This window comes from Notechis scutatus, chromosome 4 (assembly GCF_049901735.1).
Source record: "Notechis scutatus isolate UNSWTSFEM ecotype Mainland chromosome 4, rNotScu1.2, whole genome shotgun sequence".
Lineage (NCBI taxonomy): Eukaryota > Metazoa > Chordata > Lepidosauria > Squamata > Elapidae > Notechis > Notechis scutatus.
The window spans coordinates 99816579-99839853 of record NC_142012.1 but is presented as its reverse complement, the minus strand read 5'-3'; positions in this window follow the sequence as shown (position 1 = coordinate 99839853).

The following is a 23275-nucleotide window of genomic DNA, read 5'->3' as shown; positions in this document are numbered from 1 at the left end:
CTTTGAACGTCTGTCTTCTGTTTGTACAGGTTTACATCATTTCTTTTAAACAGTAGAATGTTTCTATTTTGTCTTAGTAGCTTTTGATTTCTACTCCCACCTAATAATGTATGCATGTACACCTTCAGGAAACATTCTGATCCATTAAAAATCATTCGTAGAATGACGAAAGACATCACTGGGATCTGATTAAGTTCTCATTGTTGTCCTTTTACATCACAAACCTTTCTCTCTGTAGTTTTACATGTGGCAATGGGGAAATTGAAAATATTTCACGTGTCCAATTGCGTTGCAAGTTCTACAGGGACATCAGATCAACGTACATTCTCCCTGTATTAGAGAGATTTCTAGGGAGATCAGATAATTTCTATGTGAACCATCTTCTTCAGGATTCAAATCCAACCACCCCTCATGCTGTAGCAAAATGTTGTGCTGCTGCAATAATAATAGTTAGGAATAACCAGTTAAAAAAATAAAAATCCTTATTCATATTAATACTTTGCTTAGTTATTTACTAACAATATTTAGAGAATATATATTTTGACGTACACTTTTATTGTACTAGTTTTATTAGTGTTGGACACCAGGATATTGGTGTGGTATGGTGTTTGGAGTGTATTTTATTTAATTTGTTTTGTAGTTGCTGGTATGTAGGTGTTCCTGCTTCTCTTTCTTGATCTTGGTTGTGTTTCCAGCTTTTTATCACTTATTTTGTTGTTTGATATAGCTGGTCATTGATCGATTAAATAAATAAATAAATTAAATAAATTAAATAAATAAATAAATTTCTCTTTGTAGTTTTAAAAGCCTATTTCTGTGATGTTGAATCCAGATATATTCCAATCCACAATTTATGCTTGATTTATAGTCTTTAACACTTGCCTCTTTTAATGCTGCTTACATTCTCAAATTTTTCTCAACTTCAACCTTTTTCTGCCTTCAATCGCTAGGTTAGGAAAAATTCTATCGCAAGAGTAGAATTTCTTAGTTTTCAACCCTTCTTTTCTAGAGAAAAGAAAGCGTGCCCTATGCTTGGACTGATGTACTGTATCTTCTTTTGGAGTTTTTTCTTTTTAACTAATTGTAAACAACTATATGACTACAGGCAGGTAGTTCTATCAATTATCTACTTTGAATTCACGTTTAATATTTCAACATTTACAACTGAAAGGGTGTATGGGTTACATTTTATTTTATTTATAAAAAACAGTGTTTGAATAAAATAACTTTGTTAGGTTGATTTATTCCCCCCCCCCCAAATGAGGAAAGGAAGAGCTAAATCGTCCACTCCAGGCATAGCAATTTTGACTTTTAAAACCCGTGAACTTTAACTCCCAGAATTCTCCAGCTATTTGGTGCTAAGAGCTTTATGTACTGATATTAGAAAAAGAATTTGACAAGAGCTGTGGTGGCGTAGTGGTTAGAATGCAATACTGCAGGCTACTTCTGCTTCCTGCTGACTGCCTGCAGTTTGGCAATTCAATTCTCAACAGGCTCAAGGTTGACTCAGCTTTCCATCTTTCTGAGGTTGATAAAATGAGGACCCAGATTATTGGGGGTTATTATATGCTGACTCCGTAAACTGCTTAGAGAGGGCTGTAAAGCACTGTGAAGCAGTATATAAGTCTAAGTGCTATTGCTATAATAACCTGGTTGATGTTTAGTACTAAACCATATTGCAGTTGGTTTGTTTTTGCTTATATGTGGAAATTCCCTCATTAGGGTTTGGAGCTAAATGTAATTCACTACAGCTTCTTCAGCAAAGAATCATTGAAAAAATCTGGATTCATATGTGGACATAGCCACTGTAAAGAGGGAAATACAAAGTGAGGAATCTGAGGACAGATTGTTTTGATTTAAAAATGATTAACATAATAAAAAAGAGATAAGTAATTATAAATATCTGACAGTGTGGAAAACATCAGGCACCATTTCTTCCCTTTCTCACATAAGAATTGGCATGGCCTTCGTGCTATTAAGCATGGTGTTTGAATGGATTCTCCATGTGCAGAGACCATCTCATCTCTCTTTCTTGCCAACATCAAAGGTCTGTATGAATATGAGAACTTGAGGGATCCTCCCAAGCTTTTGCACTTAAGACATGGGCTATGGGAACCTGAGTAGATGCTTTCTTGAAGCTAAGCAGGTCTGTTCTGGCCAGTACTTGGGATGGAAGATCAATCTCTTCCCCTTTCTCCACCGGATCTTCATAGATGTTGCCTTAAGCCCCATGCTAGAATAAAGCCAAGTTATAACTTTGTTGATTAAAAAAAACTCAGGCATAGAGGAATGATGGGCTAAAACATTCAGAAAAGTGTTTGCCTTTAAGCTGCTTTACGTTTGTTGGGGAGGTTTTAACTGCTGAACATTGTTTACTTTTGAAGGTCTTCCCCTGTTGCGGAGCTGAAACTCCATCCACCCAGCCTTGCATCTTTGTAAGGTGCAGATTGGACAAGGTCATGACATAAATGATATGTTTCTAATGCATGTGCGCTTTAATGAGAGCTTTATTTTTATCATTTTACTATATATAGGCAGTCCATGACATAAGACCACAATTGAGCCCCAAATTATGTTGCTAAGTGAGACATTTGTTAAGTGGCTTTTGCCCCATTTTGCAACCTTTCTTGCCACAGTTTTTAAGTGAATCACTGTAGTTGTTAAGTTAATAACACCATTATTTAAATGAATCTGGCTTCTGTAGGAGATGACCAGGCTGAGCCCAAAGGAGGGATCAAACATCTCATCTAAGTCCAGCCTATTTTGAATTCCTTCTACTCTTATCTCCTGCTAATTTCCCTTGGTTGTTAATAGTTCAGATTCTTGTGGATAATTTAAGTTTGCAATAAATTTTTATATTCATTTGAACTGTCTGGATCTCCTGATTTTCCTTGCACTTGACAGGTTCCCCATGGACTTTGCTTGTTGGAAGTTTGCAAAAGGTGGTCACATGACCACGAGACATTGCAACCATCATAACTATGAGTCAGCTACTAAGAGTCTGTATTTTAGTCATGTGACCACGGGAATACAACAACAACTGTAAGTGTGAAAAATAGCCATAAGTCACTTTTTTCAGGGCTTTTGTAACATTGAAGGACCATTAAATGAACTATTGTAAGTTGAGGTTTACCTGTATATGATAATTATTTTGTTTATTTATAGCATATATATTATTGTCATTGGCCAACTCAAATACCACTTATCCTGACATAACAGAGTAGAAATTAAGCTAATAAATAATAAACAACTGGAAGGAATGGAGAAATACTAAGACAATAAATCTCATAGCTTCTCAATAGAATGGCAAGTAACCTACTGAGGACCTGGCCTATTAACTGTAGTGAACAAGGGGCTTTTGCAAATGAGCCATGAAGTAGCTTCGAGCAGAGCTAGTCCAAAGTGCTGGGCTGAGTTGACACTAGACCAACACTAGTCTTCCCAGCCAGTAAGAAAAATAGGGATTTATGTCTGGAGGATATGAGGTAGGGGAAATCTGAGCTAGGCAAATGTGACTGCGTACTTAAGATGCTTCTATGTGCTGTGCACTTAACTGTATTATTTGCCACTGCATTAACAGCCAGCTTTTTGTCCATTGTGAAAAACTTGGTTAATTCCATTTAAGCTTTTCAATATCTGTTCCACCACATCTGCTCTTGACAAATAGGTGTTTTATTTGGAGAGCAATATCAAATACCATGAGTGTGCTGTCATTATAGCTATTATGTGACTGATTCTATTAAGTAAGTGACATCCTGTGTGAGAATTAATCAGCCAGCAATAGGAAAGTGGTTGCTGTTTACCCACCATTTTAACTAACGGTTAAAATAGTTTAATCAATGCTTTGCCATTAAATAGTTATATAATTAAACAGCCAATTTAGATTTCCCTCAAGTTCTGTTCCCCCAAAAGTAAAATATAAATTTAAGCTACTAGATAAGAAGACAAAGCCAGCTTCTCATCAGAAAGTTTGTTTAACTATTAGTGATTCATTGGCGTTTGTAAAAATAGCTAACTTGACTCGAAACGACTATCCATATACAAAAGAAAAGCCTTCCATTACCTTAGCTCATGTAAAATGAAGATTAAACATTTTAACATAGACAGTGTCTTAATCCCATGAACCTTATTTATTTCCAAATGTAGTGCTATTGGCAATAAACAGCAATTTGAGAAGTCATAATCCAAGAAAATCATTGTCAAGAAGCATTAGAGCTGCCTATAAATTTCCCCTTGATGACTTGAGTCCTAGTGTACAACTTCAGAGTCAAATATTTGTATTAGAGGTTCCTGCCTTTCACAGACTAATTAAAAAAGATGGAATTCTTTGATTCTATCTCAAATCATTCTGGGTCTAATCTCTCACAAGAAACAGCTACTCTATAAACTGAAGTCAAGGTATTTTTTTCCTCCTTCTCATTCAACCAAGACTTTTACTATCTTGCAATAAATCCTGGCCCTAAAAAGTAAATGTAACTGAAGTGCTCTTAATGATGTGTCTACAAAACTTCCCATGGAAAATTACAAACTATGTAAGAGAATATCATAGTAGAAAATAATGCTATTGAAAAAAGAAGTTATTTCGTTTAAAGAAAGCAGAGGATTTGGAGAAAAAGGTCTATGTATTTAATATTCAATTGATGCAGGAGACTGCCTAGACAAGTCCATGCAGTTTACTTGGCCAGGTTTTTCAGAAGTGGTTTGCCCTTGCTTCTATCTTAGGGTTGAGAGAAAGTGACTGGCCCAAATCTCAGCTGGCCTTGTACCTCAGTTGGGACAAGAATGCACACTCTCCTGGTTTTTAACCTGGTGCCTTAACCGACTCTCTTATTATCCAATATCCAATCCAATACCTTATTATCCAATATCCAATCCAACATCACTCAAAACTAGGCATGCACACCCCTAACTACCTCTATTCCAACCACAACTGGCCTTAAATGCAAGCTACTCAATGCAAGAAGCCTTGTAAATAAAATACCTGAATTTCTCCTCTTACTAAATACGGCTAAATTCGACATTATATTTGAAACATGGCTCAACACATCTCTCCCTGACTCCATTACCACAGTAAGAGACTATTATGTTTACCAATCAGATCGTGAAATCCGTAGAGGAAGTGGTGTTGCTATCTTCTATAAAAAGTCCCTACATCTAAAAAACATCCAAGTTACCCAGGAGCTTGCTATTCCTGAGACCTTCATCTGTGAACTGTCCTTAAATATCACATTTCAGTTCTTACTATATTACAGAGCCCCTGATTATGACATCGTCATAATCATCATCATGTAAACAAGCTAAATACACTACTAACATGGGCAGCATCCTGCCCACACACTTTTATCTTTCTTGGTGACTTCAATCTACCTCATATTAACTGGACCCTTAACGAATGTACAATTGAACTCACACATGCAGCCTTCTACAATGCAGTAACAAATCTGGGACTAGAACAACTAGTAACCAACAACACTAGACTTAACAACTGCCTCGATCTCATCTTCTGCAATAATTTGAATTCAATTTATGGAATACAAATTAAAGAACCCTTTTCCAACAGTGACCACAACATGATTGACTTTTGTCTCAACATACGTCCACACAAAAATCATCACAACGATGGAATCCCCAATTATAACTTCAAAAAAGGCAACTATGATCTTATAAACAGCGATCTCTCATCCCTTGATTGGCAATTTCTATTCTCTGGATGCAATACTGTAGAAGACCATTACAACATATTTTTACTTGAAGTCAAAAGAGTCATCAAACTATATGAACCATTAACAACTCCCAAAACCAGAAAAAAACAAATTACCCATAACAATAAGGAAGCTTCAATCCAAAAAGAAATCACTTTGGCGGAAAAACAAATCTGGTCACATTGCCAACTTCAAAAGCCGATACAAAAATTTATGCCACCAGATAAAAACTGAATGCACCAATTATCACATTAAACAAGAAGAAAACCTTCTACACACCAATTCCACCCACGCTTTCTACAATTTTGTAAATAACAAACTAAAAGACTCAAGGTCCATCCCACCCCTGAAAGGACCTAATGGTAAAGACTGCAACAACGACACTATTAAAGCCAACTTCTTTAACACATTCTTTGGCTCAGTATTTGTAAACAGCAATGGATCATGCCCAGTATTTCCTAGTCGAACCACAGACAACTACAATGATCTAATATATATCTATTTTACAGAAGACAATTTTGAAAAAGCACTACGCAATCTAAAACCATCTCTATCTATTGGACCGGACGGAATATGTGCCTACTTCTTTAAAAAGCTATCCACTGCCATAGCCGAACCTCTAAGCATAATCTTTGAAAAATCTTTCAGGACCAGCTCCTTGCCAAAACTATGGTCATAAGCCACGGTCATCCCCATCTTCAAAAAGGGAGACCCCAGCCTAGTTGAAAATTACAGACCAATCTCTTTAAGCTGCGTCACCTGTAAAGTCATGGAATCAATTATTAACCAATCCATCATCCTCCATTTAGAAACAAACAACCTAATCTCTAATAAACGATTTGGTTTCAGGAAAAAACTATCATGTAATCTGCAACTCTTACACTGCAAAAAGATATGGACTACACAACTCGATCAGGGCAAAGCAATAGACGCAATCTACATAGATTTTTTGTAAAGCCTTTGATTCAGTGGTACACGACAAACTACTCCTAAAACTAAAATCTTACAGTATCTCTGGACACCTGCATAACTGGATAGAAGCATTCCTGTCAAACAGACAACAAATGGTCAAAATTGGGAGCGTCCTATCAAATTCTGTACCTGTCAACAGTGGTGTCCCCCAAGGCAGTGTTCTAGGACCAACTCTTTTCATACTCTGCATAAATGACCTCTGTGATCATATCAAGAGCAACTGCGTTCTCTTTGCTGATGGTGTAAAGCTATTCAACACCACAGACAATACTGCTACCCTTCAAAAAGACCTTGACTATGTATCAGAATGGTCAAACAAATGGCAACTTCAAATCTCAACCAATAAATGCTCTGTCCTACATATTGGCAAAAAAAATCAGAAAATAAAATACAGGCTGAATAGTCAAGACCTTGTTGATGATCCAAACTCTGTCAAGGATCTTGGAGTACTCATCTCAAATGATCTAAGTGCTAGAGCCCACTGTAACTACATAGCCCAAAAGGCATTAAGAGTTGTTAATCTCATCCTACGTATCTTCTTCTCTGGTAATATCACACTACTAACTAGAGCATACAAAACATTTGCTAGACCAATACTCGAATACAGCTCATCAGTCTGGAACCCACGTTACGTATCTGATATTAGCACAGTTGAGAAAGTCCAGAAATATTTCACAAGAAGAGTTCTCCACTCCTCTACTCCTTGCAGATTACCTTATACCACCAGATTTGAAATTCTAGACCTAGACAACCTAGAACTACGCCGTCTTCAGTCTGATCTAAGTATATTATATAAAATTATATATTGCAATGTCCTATCTGTCAATGAATACTTCAGCTTCAACCATAACAACACAAGAGCAAACAATAGATACAAACTCAAGGTTAATAGCACCAAACTTGATTGCAGGAAATACGACTTCAGCAACAGAGTGGTCAATGTCTGGAATACTCTTTCTGGCTCTGTGGTTTCTTCCCCAAACCCCAAAAACTTTAACTTTAGACTGTCTACTATTGACCTCACCCCTTTCCTAAGAGGTCTGTAGGGGGCCTGCATAAGTGCACCAACGTGCCTACCGTCTCTGTCCTATTGTTTCTACATGTATCCATGTATTCTTAATTATGTTTTTACTTATACCTATTATTTTGTAAGCAATTGACAAAAATAAATAAATAAATAAATAAAAATATAACAGAATTTTGCCCATCTAAAAATACCTCCCCCATGCCTTTCTTTTACTCTCCCAATAACTTAATAGGGTCCCTTTTGAATGCATCTCCATCCCCAATGCTTCTTTGGACTCAGATGTCATGTATCAGACCATTGTCTAGGTCTAGGATATGCTTCTTCCTCTTGTATTCCAAGGTCATCCCCGTATGATATTATATGCAGTGAGACAGCTGTATTTTCTTAGTCTTGGGATTTCTTAAACTGCTGTGAACTAAACACAGAACTGTCTCATGAAAAACAAACATGTTAACTTTGAGTCCTGACCCATATTAAGTTTCCCCTCATGCTATGATGTTCCTAAGACATCAACTGTGCTAATTTCCAGGCTAGTTTGCACCCAGAGATCTATTAGGCCATCTCTGCATCCAAATCAGAGCAAGCATGCCTGCAACTCAGTTCAGCTAGCAAGCCTGATGCTTATTTATTAAACATCAGCAGACACCAGAAACAGTTAACTGGCAAAATTAGACAAAAGACAGGCAGAAATAGGAAGAGAGAAAAAACAACAATATATATGTTAAGTTTGGGGAATAATGGAGACCAGACATCTGACCAGTGACTTCAACTCTTTAATAATCATAAATAGAACAGAACAGAGCAAGGCTATGGGCAACAGCAACCCTTTTATAGGGTTATCTGCTACCTTATTAACCAATGACATGTGCAACAAGTTCAAACTTATAACCAATGGGAAGTGTCAAAATAGTGGCCAATCAGGGACTACTTATCGACCAATCCCTAGTTGTTGTATAAGGGCCAATCAGGTGTGCAGGTTTCCAAACCCTGATTTGCATTTATGCTAGTAACTTTTATTGATTCACAACAATATATATATATATATTTAAAAGGTAAAATTTACACTGTCTACGCACCTATATACCAAATAAAAAGGAAATTTCCAGAGCCACTGGAAACAATACTCTGGGCAATTAGCATGGATAGGCCCAAAGGGATTAGCTCTTGGTTATTCTGGATTTAACTCTTTTAGGGGGCACGATAGAGGTGGGAAGCAGGACATTGGGTGACCCTTCCTCTGTTCTGCAGCATGAAGAAACAATCTGGTGGATGGGCATGTTGTTTCTGTCACATAGGAATATTCTCTGAATCAAAAACAATATATTAGTGTTCCTGTCTCATCTTTCTTAAAGACTATTGCATGTTTGAAAAATAGAAAACACCAGTGCTTCATGCTATCTCTTTCCAAAATACTTCATGTGAATTTTATTCATAGAAAATAAAAATGATGGATGCTTGCAGATCTGTGTGCTTTTGGAAATGTATTCATTGCTGTTTGCATTATAATGTGTTGCCTGGAGATTGAGAAGAAAGAAAATTAGCATTGGTAAATAGTTTTTGGTAAAAAAAAAAAAAAAGCTCACAAACAGTTTTTTGGGGAAGCAATATCACTAGCAATCACAGTGGCATTTAGACTTATATACCACTTCACAGTGCTCTTACAGCACTCTCTAAGCAGTTTACAGAGTCAGCATATTTCCCCCAACAATCTGGATCCTCATTTTACCGACCTCGGAAGGATGGAAGGCAGAGTCAACCTTGAGCTGGTCAGGATTGAACTCCTGACAGTGAACAATGAATTAGCCTGCAATACTGCATTCTAACCACTGCGCCACCACCGGTAAGTAACGTTTCCAATTTTGCTTCCAGTAAAGGGATTATACTTTGTGACTTATTTTGCCTACTATGGCAACCATTTTGTATGAAATCTGGGGAGCAAAAATATCTACCTAATAAGAAAAATAAACAGTGGCACCATTGGGTCTCTTCAGGGACAGTATTCATGGAACCATAACTAAAAACACTTAAGAATCATCTTATCTTGGCATGAAGGCATAATTAGTCCAATTCTGTTACCAAACAGATATTTAAAGGATAATAAGAAAAACACTGTTAGGATATTAAAAATATCATAGAGTTAAAATGAGTAATCATTGAAAAGCTGATTATTTCCTCTATCTTACTGCTTCCCTTGAAAGAATAGGTTAGACAGATTGTCATGGATCCTTGTGAGGCCAGTCTGTACTTCTTTCTTACATCTTCTCTGTTTCCCAGAACTTCAAGTGTGATTGTGTTTTTGTAACTGTTTCTACAGATATTTTTTCCAAAGTCTTCTCTATGGATGTCTACACAAACCAAACTGCTCTCTAGAATCTCCCTAAAGTAAATCTGATGCTTGACACAAAATTGTGTCTTTGTATCGAGAGATATTATATTCCTTTCTTATTCATGTGCCCTCAATTGACAGTATCAGTAATTCCTTGATTAGATATAAGAGCTCTGTTCCGGTTGACCTTCTTCATGGACCCTATAGAAATGAATAAACATCAAAAAGACCCCAGATTTTCCTCTGCTTCAGCAACAGCTTCTACCCTTTGCTAAATAATGACCTCTTGTATTATTTTTCCATCTGCTATATAAGAATGCATACTTATTTCCCACACCATAAAGTTGGCCATCTTTTGGGCAAACTATTTACATGACTGTGTTTCTTTTATTTTTCTTTTGAATTTTAGACTAACAAGTGTGATGGATTGTATCTTACGAGTATGTGCTTAATAAATATATGAAGGGACAAAAAGGGAGATTCCTGGATTTTGCATATAGATGAAACTTCTGTATTATGCCAATATAAGTTAAGTATAAAACACATGCAACACATGCTACCATTCCTGAAGCTATTACCCATACCATAAGGAATGAATAACGGTGTATGGTGAATAGTATATTATTGGATAAATAGTGAGTTCATCAATATTCAGTTAAGGCTGCATCAAAAATCTTAAATTACCGGTAAAATAGAAACCATCAAGCCATCTTTGAATTGAAATAATAGACTCATAGGCTGGAAGGGAACTCAGAGGTCTTTCAGTCTAACCACCCCTGCTTAAGGCAGAAGCCTTATACTTTTTCAGTCCAATGGTTGTCCAATCTATTATTGACAAAAATAAAAATAAAAATTGAGCTCAATTGGTGACTTTATGGCAAGGATCTTCAAAGTTGGCAAGTGTAAGACCTGTGGGCTTCAACTCCCAAAATTCCTGAGATCACATGACTGGAGGAGGAATTCTGGGAGTTGAAGTCTTAAAGCTGTCAAAAGCTGCTTTAGGGGCACATCTGTGTAGTTTTCCTTGGCAAATTATATTTAAGCACCTTCTGATATGTAATGTGTACTGTATGTATATTCAGTTCAGTCCTGAACTTTTCAGATAATCACCCATCTGAGTACTACCCAGATCCAACCTTGCTTTGCATTAACAGCCACTTAAAGCATACCTGGGAAAACAAACAGCAAAGTGAAGAAGTCAGCTCCCCCTTGTATGAAATGGCACCCTACCCATTTGTGGTACTTCGCAGCCCAAAATGTTGTGTACTCCTTGGGTAATGGTAGGAAAGTGTAATGTTTTTTGTCTGTCTCCCGGCAATCCTTGAGAAGTAAACAATAGGCAGAAAATTGAAAGCCCAAATTAGGCTAACGTTACAGTTAGTCCTTGATTTATTACCACAATGGAGCCCAAATTTTTTGTTGCTAAGCGAGACATTTTTTAGGTGAATTTTGCCCCATTTTACAACCTTTCCTGCCACAGTTGTTAAGTGAAGCACTACAGTTGTTAAGTTAGTAACATGGTTATTAAGTGAATCTGGCTTCTCCATTGTCTTTGCTTGTCAGAAGGTCGTAAAAGGGGATTTCTCTTCATTTCACCAGAGGTGGCATTCAGCAAGTTCTGACCAGTTCTGGAGAAGCAGTAGCGGAAATTTTGAGTAGTTCGGAGAACCAGCAAATACCACCTCTGACTGGCCCCACTCCCATCTATTCACTGCCTCCCGAGTCCCAGCTGATCGGCTGGGTCTTCTTTGGTTGCCCTGCACGGGAGAACAGAGCTGGAAAGCAGGTTAGTGAGGTGGGGAGAGAATGGAGATTTTGCAGTATCCTTCCCCTGCCAGGCCCACCAAACCACACCATACCCACCAAGCCATGCCCACAGAACCAGTAGTAAAAAAAATTGAATTCCACAATTGCATTTCACTCTTAAGGCTCTTTTAAATTTCCATAAATACCAAATATTGCTCCTGAAACTGGTTGTACTCCCAAAATTCACTACTGACCCATTGGTAGCTAAACAACAATAGACTGTTGCTCCCACCACGAAAAAGATGTTATCTCCCCCACCAGGTAAGCTACTTGAATAGACCTAGATATTTAGGGCAATAGAGCTTGTTTGATACAGCGGTTAAGGTGCCAGCTAGAAACTAGGAAGCTTAGGCATGAAAGCTGGCTGGGTGACCTTGGGCCAGTGATTCTCTTTTTTAGCCCAACTCACCTCACAGTGTTGTTCTGAGAAAATAGGAGGAGGAAAGTGTGTTGGACATATTCTGTACTTTGAGTTATTTTATTAAGTGATAAAGGCATGATATAAATAAAATAATAATAAGGTGCCAACCTAGAAACCAGGAGACCATGAATTCTAGCCCCACCCTAGGTATGAAAACTAGCTGGATAACTTTGGGCTAGTCAGTCTCTTCAACCCAACTCATCTCATAGGGTTGTTATGGGAAAAATAGGAAGAGGAAGGAGTATTAGTATGTTCACTGCCTTATTTATAAATATAATAAAAACATAATAAAAATGTAACAGACAAATAAAAGGTCATACTTCTTTAATGGAATTAAATGCAATGAAGTGTACAGCAATTCCTCAAAACTAGACCAGTTTTTCAGTGTAGGATTTTATTTACTCTTACAAGGCAACTACTTTTTAATTTCTTAATTTTGTTTCTTCATTAAGATTAACTGAAGAACAGCTTAAAGAAATCTAAAGAAGACGAGTTAGCTTATAACAATAAATACTGTACAATCCTACACTACAAAATTGGCCTGGATGGATCTATATATAATTGTAACCAAGTCTAACCCAATAGCTTTATTCATGATTCTTCAATCAATTACATCACTAGAGCTTTGGTCTTTGGTGGCCCAATTAATTAGGAAAAATTGAGACCATCCAGTAACAAGAACAAAGAATATTTGGCTAGCATTTATGCTACTTAAGTAGTTGTTTGGTTTTTTTTTTCACTCAATAAGCAATATCACATGGGTCAATTATTGGCACCGGTTACCTAAGAAGGTGAGAACGAGCAAAGAAATTGTAACCTTCCTGACAGACTGTTGTGTGTATTTGCAAAAAGAAAAAGAAATAAATAACAGAAAATGAATGGCTGAGCCATGATAGTGGAGAAAGCCAACAGATCAACTTCTAGAAAATGCTGAAAAGATTTTAAACCAAGAGGTCAGGCAGAACTGGCCTTCATCTCAAATTGTGTAAAACTAGGCTGGATGAGTTTCTGGCTGTCAGTGCCATATACAGTTCCAATTGACGGTTTGTGGATCACCCATGTCAGTACCATCCCGTTCTATCATTTACAGACTACTCAAAGGGAGTTCTGGAGCTGAGATAAAACTGCCAAGAAGATCCTCTCCCTAGTTGTTGCAAGGTGGAATACTATGGGTCTTGCAGAAAAACAAGGTGGAACAACAACAGATGACCTCCTTCTACCGGTCTATGATAGAAAGTGTCCTCACATACTGCATCACGGTATGGTATGCTGGCTTGACAGCACAGCACAAAAAAACCATGGGCTATCCCCTGACCTCACTAGATGAAATTGCTAGGACCCGCTGTCTTAGCAGGTTGAGAAAAGTCCTCAGGGATGATTCACACCCTGGTCAGCACTTCTTTATTATCCTACTATCAGGCTGGAGATACAGAAGCATAACCAGCCAAACGAACAGGCTGAAAAATAGCTTCTATCCGTGGGCTGTCAGACTTCTGAATGCAACATAACACCATAACTATTTAGTATGATAGACTTGCAGGGCCAGCACAATGGGCAACATGTTTACACTGGTGCAATATAATGTAATGTTATGCACATACATATATATAGGATCGTGTGTCTGTTAGTATAAACTACTGGGTTAGGGATTTTCTTTCTTTCTTTTACTTATGAACTATTGAGATTATATTCTGTGTTGTATTTTGTGTTTGGGAGGACTGTACTAAGGGATCCAATCTCATTGTACACGTGTTGTGCATTGACAATAAAAGTTTGAATTTGAATTTGAATGGAACATGGAAGGCAGTCTTTCAAATCATGTGACCCACAAACCATGATAATCTTTAGGTCTAGAAGCAATTCAATGGTTCAATGAAAAGGTTACATACCTCATATGCCCGCATCATTTCTGAAAGCAAGGGAAAACAGGATTTGATGATTAAGCAGGTATAGTTGGAGTTTCGATGACATGAGGCCTCTTCAGATGTTGCCCATACACCAAATGGATTGGGATCACAATTAGCCATGCTGGCTGGAAATTCTGGGATTTGTAGTTTAAACAAAATTTAGGAGATTGAATCTGTGATTGCTAAGCAGCAGAGTCTTATTTTCTTGAAAATAAGCTCCCATTAATCCAGCTGGAGTTATTGCTAAACATATTTATAAAATATAAACTGTTTTGGGATCTAAACTCTATATAGAACATTAAAGATTTTCAGTATTGTATATATTTCTATACATTTCATAAACTCTCAAATAAACTGGACCTAAGAATCAAGAACAAATATAAGCAGGAGTTGTGGTATATATTGTTTCTCTGGTATGTGGCAGTTGCTCAACTTGTAAACCACAGAAACGTTTGGAGTCTGTGATAAGAACTACATATAAAGGATTCTGATAAAGTTCATTTTCAGAAGACATGATGTTGAAAAGCCCAGTATTTCCTCCTCCTCCAGTCATAAAGATGCTTTTCAGTTGAATTTAGCTCCTGATGTTCCATGCATCTATCTTAGCAATATTACAGAACTGGTTTTGTCTTCTCTTGGGCAATGTAAATGTTTTTATCTTTGCCTCCTTGTGAGCAATGTAAATATTTCTATCTCCTTCAGGGCAGTCTGTTACCACTCTCAAAATCTTCATAACAGAATAACAGAGATGGAAGGGACCTTGGAGGTCTTCTAGCCCAACCCTCTGCTCAAGTGTGTGTGTGTGTGTGCGTGTGTGTGTGTAAATAAATATTTGGTTGTAATCTGCTTTCTTGTAAATTATAATTTAAATCCTTAGGTTATGATCTTCCTGAGACCGTGGCTATGTTCTCTCACTGCACTCTGTCATAATGAGAGCAGTGAGAGTTAGTGTTTTAATTGTGGTTTGGCTTGTTGATTGACTTCACTTCACAGAGGCTGTCATTAATTATAGCTTACAAATTACAGTGACTGAATTCACATAATGTGTTAAGCTGAACAGGCCTTTCCATGGTGTGATGGAATGTGTAGAATGAAACCCTCTGAAAATTGGATCTTTCCACGTGTTAGAATGACAGAATTCCCCATTTCAATGGCTGAGGTATTATCAGATAAATTTGTTTGAAGGGCTACTGAGCGGGAAAAGTAGAATGAATGTTTAAATTCATTCATTCATGTGTGTGTGTGCACAACATAGCAGTCTGTATTGAAATTATTGTTCCTGATAAATGTAAGGCTTGTGGCTACCACATTCAACCAATTTAAGAAACTATGAGTTTTAAAGTTGCATGTGTGAAAACACCTTAAGCTGTTAATTAAATCTGAAGCCGTTTATCCTAATCACCACTACTTTTTGTAACAGTTTTAAAGACTTCTATCAATTGTATCACAAACGTAAGTCTTATCATGCCTACTAAAATAATGGGATTTTTGTTTACAAGGTGTCAATGAAGGTTTAGAAGCTTTGATAATAATTCCAGACAGTCAATAAATTCAGAGACTTTTACATTGCCAGTAGGAGCCTAGCTAAACTATCTAATCTTGGAAATGACAGACAACACAATGAACCCTGAACTTAATCTCTTCCAAACACTAAGGATACAGCCAAATGTTTAACATGCTGTTTAACTTCAGTACCTATTTAGGGGGGAAAAATCATTTGATATCTAAACACCTAGAAACAAAGAGCTGGCCGGAAGGAATGAGATGCTTTTGATTAACCAGCTTCCACTGTGAAAATGCACAAGCTTTTGAATTACATACAATTCCTAGTCCATTGAAATGATGGAAATGGGACACAAAAGCATACACTCATGAATGTCCATGGGGACAGAAGAAGATGTGGCGGGGGGTATTACACGAAATATTAAAGGAGAAAATAACCTTTATTTTGGTGAGATTTCCTTCTTCCAAGCCAGTCATCACAATTCTGGACCCAAATGGCCCAGCTGACTGGTGCCAGATCTGCTGCTAAAGTCTAGGCCTGTGAGGGATAATACCATCTTAGTCCATGAAATGCTGGTATATGAATGCACAAGGTTGACATATGTTACTGAGACCTGGTTGGAAATCTGCCTTCTTGGGTTCAGATCCAGAAGAATGTAATGGCTGGGAAGAAGGAGGTGGCAGGGATTGTGTGAGATGTTATCATAATGACCAATAGCATTATAGCCCTCATAGACAAAGCTAGAAATATTTAGAGATCAGAAATATTTAGATGTCAGAGTCTGAGTGGAGAGAAAGAAGCTCAGACTAAATAAACCCTAGCAAGATGGAGCTGCATACTTATCTAACCATCAGAGCTATCCACTTTTTCCCTAACTGCTTTTGATGGTGCTAAGGATCTTCTTGGATGCATATCAAGATCATATTTAGTGGAGGCTGTGATCAGGGGGCTTTCCCAAGCTTTGGCTGGTGTGCAAGTTACAACCTTACCTGGACCAGGGTAATTTGGCAACTGGACTATTGAAACATACACTATGAGGGACTGCCTTTGAGTATGATTTGGAAACTTCAGCTGGTACAAAATGCAATGGCTAGACTGCCGGTCAAGAAGACCTGTCTTGGCAAAATTATATTTTATCTTGAGGACATTGCAATGGTCAACTTCCTGGCTCAGTTCTAGTTCTAGAGTCCTATTTAAGTAGCATTATAATATATCAGGTTCCACATGCCAAGAATGGTTCTATGCATCTAGTCCAAAGATCAAAGGAAGACCTACCAATTCCATCCTCACAAGAAAATTGATCTGTAGTAGACCTTGGTGAGCTACCCCCCACTTTATGGAATACATTCCTTATATAAGTATGGTTGACTTCCATCCTCATGTCATTGTATTGATACAATGTATTGATTATTTCAATGTATTGCTTATGGTATTGTTTTTTTACCAATTGAGATAATACGTTTTTTTATTTTACTCTTGTTCATTATTCAAAGTCTGTCATAAATACTGTGCAATAAACAAATGCATATACGTTTTAAGCAGAATGGCATGTGTCTACTCTAAAATAAACACCTGTGATTTTAAAGAATTTTTCCCTGCATAAGACTATGCATTTCGTAGCTTTTGATATAGGCTGATTCTATTCCAAGGTCAGTTATGGTTTTAGTGATGTGTCACTTCAGTGAAAATTTTAAAAGTAAATAATATAGTAATAATGAATAATGAAATGGCTTTCTCATAAACCAATCACTGATATATTTCCTGTTAAAAAGTCCTTAATTTTCTCTTTGAAAAATAGTCCTTTTGAAATAACTGGAAATAATTTTGAAATAATTCTACACTTGAAACCACTAATAGAATTCATTTGTATTTTTCAATTTCCAAGCTTTTCAAATTGCAAGTATTTATCTTCTACAAAGTTATAAGGACACATGCTGTCATTAAATGTGTTTGATATTCCTTTAATAATGCTTCAACCTCATCCAAATAATACAATTTTTATATCTTACCACAATACAATGTATATGAATTCCATAGTAATATTAACAAATAATGAATTTACTGAGAAGGAAGGAAACTAGATTGTAAGAAAGAGGAACTAAAAACGGTCATACAGTTGAAATGCTTATGAAAAAAATCTACAAAGTTTCCAGTGCAAAACCTCTAAATTTTGCTCACTAGTTTCATATACTCTAGTAGACATTGAGTATAAGTTCATATTTTAAGGAAGTTTTGGGGGTTTATTTACTTACCTCAGCATTTTGTCAGTTTTTGGAACTCTTTTTTCCTTCAAAAGGCTTTCTGAAGCATTTTGTAACAACCAATGCAGGGCCTTGATATTTTAGTTTAAAAATGGTATTGACTGATGTTCTTCTAGAAAATCTCCTTTAGGAGTCTGCCAATGGAACAATCAAGAGCTGCTAATAAAAGTTTGTTACTAGGTATTGAGTAATATAATTGCCTTGAGACTCTTTTCTCTTATCTGCCTCTTTTGTGATCATCCTCATCTATTTGAGTGTGGGATTACAGGAACAGATTATATGTAGATGACATTTTAAATTGCTTCTGGATGGATGGCACCACATGGGAAAATACTGGAGAAGACTTCAAGGAAGCCTGTTTATTCACTCAACAATAGCCATTCTGCATGAGGATACCTGCCAATACAATACTGCTAATGGGACTTTTTTTAAAAATGAAGATAGGAAGGGAGACAATTCATTAGGGAGAGGTTTTTGTTCTATTTACCAATGGCTTGAAAACTAACTGTACTCTTTGGCTCATTTTGGAAAGCATGTAGTACATTTCTAAAGCATGTTTTAAATTTATAGTAGAAACTCTATTAAGATTTCTATTGGTATAGAAAATCTTGTTTGCGATATCTTCTTTGAAAGGCCTATCTAAATATTTTTCACTTTCGAAAACTTTTAAGATGTCTGAATTTTCAACTCCTAGAATTCCCCAGCAAGCATGTGGGGGGGAAAAAATCTCCCAAGATATAGAAATGACTGTGATTTTTGAATGGTCTCATTTCCTTTCTAAACAGGTAAGTATTCACCCATCTGCATTTGCTATTAATATAAATGGATTGCATGTTAAACAGCCACAGATAATTGCAAAGCATGCTTTAAATTTTCAGACAATTGGAAAAAATAATTCAGATGGTTATAGTAATAGTTTAATTTGTGTCAAAAGTTCATCAGGTTTGGACCTAGAATTTCTTTTCTAGGTCCAGCAGTACTGATTTAAAATATGTTATGGGTGGAGTATATTCTGAAAACAAAAAGATATTTTCCGTTCTTATTGAGGAATAGCAAGGTTCATTTTGTTTTTAAGAATTAAGAGGTGCCACCAGAAATTGTGTGAATCCTTTCTATGCCTGAGGCTTTGTACAAATTATTGAGCAATTTGACTCTTTCCAATATTTTGATATCATTAATGTGTTGCCTGTTAGAAAAAAAGCAACCCATTTTAGGGACAACAAAATTATTTAGCTATTATGGCTGTAACATAGTAATGTAGGGTAATGTGCTGTGAAAATGATAGCCCGGTTTCATTCCATGTTTGGGGATGTGAAAGAGATTAAACTGAAAAAAAAATACAGTTAGTCTTTGACTTATGACCACAACTGAGTCCAAACTTTCTGTTCTTAAATGAGACAGTTGTTCAATGAATTTTACTCTATTTTGTGACTTTTCTTGCCTCAGTTGTTAAGTCAATCACTGCAGTGGTGATTGCTAAAATGAAGTTGGCTTTCCCATTGCCTTTGCTTGCCAGAAGGTCGCAAGAGATGATCACATGAGTCAATTGCCACGTGTCCAAATTTTGATCACATGATCATCAGGGTGCTGCAACAGTTGTAAGTGGGAAACATGGTCATAAGTCACTTTTTTCAGTGCCGTTGTAACTTGGAACGGTCACTGAGCAAACTGTTGTAAGTTGAGGACCACCTGTATTGGCCTGTTGAACTCACTCAGGGGCTGGGTTGGCAAAAGGTACCAGATTAAAATAGGGTCAGGGAATTTGTGGTTCAGCCTACTGTGATTCCTCACCATTAGATCAACATCTTGTGTGAATCAAACAAGGACATCCACAGAGGAAGTAAAATGAAAAATAATTGTGGTTGAAATCATACAACTGAATAGAATAGAATAGAATAGAATAGAATAGAATAGAATACCTTTATTGTCATTGCATTCCACAAATACAATGAAATTTAAAAGCTACTCCAGCACAGTGCCCCAAACACCACATCACAATCATACTACAGTTTTAAAAAATAAAATAATTATAATAATAATAGTAGGACTAAATCACAAATGCACTGTTTGATTCAAGACAATTACTGCCTTGGAAAAGAAACTGTTTCTCAATTTATTAGTCCTCATTTTAAGACACCTATAATGCTTCCCTGGTGGTAACAGTTCGAAATATGAATGTCCAGGATGAGAACAGTCTGTGGAGACTTTTAGTGCTCTAGAGAAGAGTCTGGTCTTTGCAATCTCTTCCAAAGAAGAAAGAGAGCAACCGATGATTTTTTGTGCTGTGTTTACAACTCTCTGGAGCATCATCTTATCCACTACACACTGTTACACAGTATGCCAAAATGCTCTCGATGGTAGACCGGTAAAAAGTAACCAGCAACTTCTCACCCAGACCACTCTTTTTCAGCAGCCTCCGAAAGTGCAGGCGCTGGTGGGCCTTCTTTGCAGTGGCCATAGTGTGGACCGACCAAGTAAGGTTGTTGGAAATATGAGTTCCTAGAAATATGAAACTATGAACTCTTTCCACATAGTCTCCATTGATATATAGTGGGAGAGGCTCTGCTTTGCATCTTCTGAAGTCTATAATAAATTATTTGGTCTTTTTGATGTTCAGGGTGAGGTTATGACTGTTACACTCCATGCAAAAGGGGTGTGATTTTGATTATATCATCATGACTGTCATTTTGATTTTTTTGCCCTTCCCTGATACCCTGGAAACAAGCTATTGAGCCATAATAGGGCGATATTATTTGAACAAAGCTCACCAATGAGTTGTTATGCAAAGGAGTATCTTCAGATGTGTTGGACAACCACCATTTCAAGTCAGCATAGAGTTATAACAACAATAATACATTGAGCTTATATTCTTTCTAGTTGCTCAGAGTAATGAATATGAGAGTTATTCATTAGATCTTCCCAATCTTAATAAGTCCTTAACTTCACAGGGAAGATGGTGTGACTGACTGAGATTGTCCAATGGATTGTATTGTTCAGCATTTGTATTGTCCAATGGATTGTATTGTTCAGTATTTGATTTTCAGATCCATTCAATCTTTCAACAGGTGCATTATGCCCCCCCAAACCCCAGTCAAATATACCTGTAATTTGTAATAGATGGAAACCATGGCCTGAGCTACACATATGGCAAAGCTTCAGTAAAAGTTTATTAAATAAATCAGAATGACTTGTTCACACAACCTATCAACTCCTTTTCAGATAAGCTACATTATGAGTTTAATGAGTTGCATGAACCAGGCCAAAGTCAGGAAGAATAATTAGATCTTTTTCACTCTGTGGAACGTACCAGCCATTTGGGACTAAGGTAGTGTTACTATTTTTTGTAATCTTAGATATATCTGGAATATCCTGATTGGGAATATCTGATAAGTAGACACGTACCAAGGAGCTGAACCGAATGAAATAGAGTTGCTTGCATGATATCTCTTGGGTCCAACCTGCAGGCTCTTATCCTGCTGAATCTGACCCTTGTTAGTGAAACAAATCCTTTTTAATGCCCATTTTCCGGCAAGGCTGCCCTTTTGCAGGAGCAAAGGATCCTTTTTTTCTGAATGTCTCAATCTTCTGTGTAATACCTGAATCATGCCCTTTGTTATTAATTGTTTGGTCATCGTTAATGATTTTTATCATCATTGAACTTGGTTAGGTGTTTCAAATCAGTTTCTAGTTAATGCCTAATCTGGCCTTCTGTATACAGTCCCAAAGCTGCAATAGCTATGGTCAAGATGTAATTCTTTCATCTGTGCTTGTGTGACATCCAGTGGCGAATTATTTAAAGAAGTACAACCTGTCTGTTCCAAAGGAACAGTGCCTCGGACGACTGTAGCATGTACTTTTTAATCCAGCATGGGGGTGGCAGGTTGTGTATATAGTATACAGCTGCCGAAGTTAGGCTGTCCTGCAGAGATTATTTGAACAAAACTCTCGCTTCACATTGTTTTAAAAAGAAGCATGGTGCAATTGAGAGTTTATCTAATGACTTCCATCGCCATGGGAAGAAGAAGCAACTCAGGAATAGTGATGGTATTCTACTGGTTCGGCCCAGTCTCCCAAGCCGGTAGCGGCGATAAGCGGTTCTCTCCAATGCTCGGTGTTGGGCACACCCACCTGCCTGGGCTCCCATACTAACCTTTATGTCCGGCATTTGAAGGGCAGCTGCTTTGCATGGCACAGCAATTGCCGCACGTCAGCTGCTGAAGCGTCAGGGAGAGTGCAGGATTGCAGGAGGTGACTCAAAATGCCTCTATGCCTATGCAAAGTGTGCATTTGGCTCACATGCATGCAAAGTGTGTGCACCAGTGGTGGGATTGAACCGGAGTTACTACAGGTTCGGTGACTACGTCACACGTGCGTGTAAAAAAACCTTTAGCTGTGCCGCCCGGACAGCTGAAAAGTGCGCAGTGTTTGAAAAGCCTATTTTTTCCTGCTTTTTCAACCTCAGCTGTGACGCACAAAGCAGCTGAGGTTGAAAAAGCAGGAAATAAAGGACAAGTAAGAGCCCGGGCAAACGGGTGGGCCAAACAGCAGCAAACACAGAACCGGTTCTGTGTCTGCTGCTCTTCAGAGTTACCGGTTCTATAGAGCCAGGCAGAACCGGTAGCATCCCACCCCTGGTGTGTGTGCATGCAAAGCGCGCCCACCAAGCCATGCCCATTGAACCAGTGGTAAAAATATTTGAAACACACCACTGCTCAGGAAGGAAATGATTCTGCAAGTGAACAAAGCCATCCATCCTGGTCCTGCTAGACTTTGCTCTGTCGCCTGCAATATCCATTAATCATTTAGCCCACATTCCTGGTGTCAGCAGGAAGATGGTTAGAAAGTCAATATGGTAGCCACCAGGCACATGAGAAGGAGCAGGGCTTAAATTACATCCTGTACTGGGTGCCTGCCATCATTACTTTTTTTGGCTTTCCCCTCATGCTTAGGTCTCTTAGTTTATATCGGTAAGTTAATCAGTGCAATGTTTATAGTTGAATCCTGTGCTTATACAGGTAGTCCTTGACTTATGACCACAATTGAGGCCAAAATTCTGTTGTTAAGCAAGATGGTTTATAAGTGTGTTTTGCCTCATTTTTCTTGCCACAGTTGTTACGTGAATCATTGAAGTTGTCAAGTTAGTAATATGGTCATTAAGTGAATCTGGCATTGTCTTTGCTTGTCAGAAGGTCGCAAAAGAGAACCCCATGACCTTGGGACATTGCAACCGTCATAAATATGAGCCAGTAGCAGCCAGGCATCTTGATCGTGATCATATGACCATGGGGGTGGTGCCATAGTCGTAAGGGTGAAAATGGCCATAAGTCACTTTTTTCAGTGCTGTTGTAA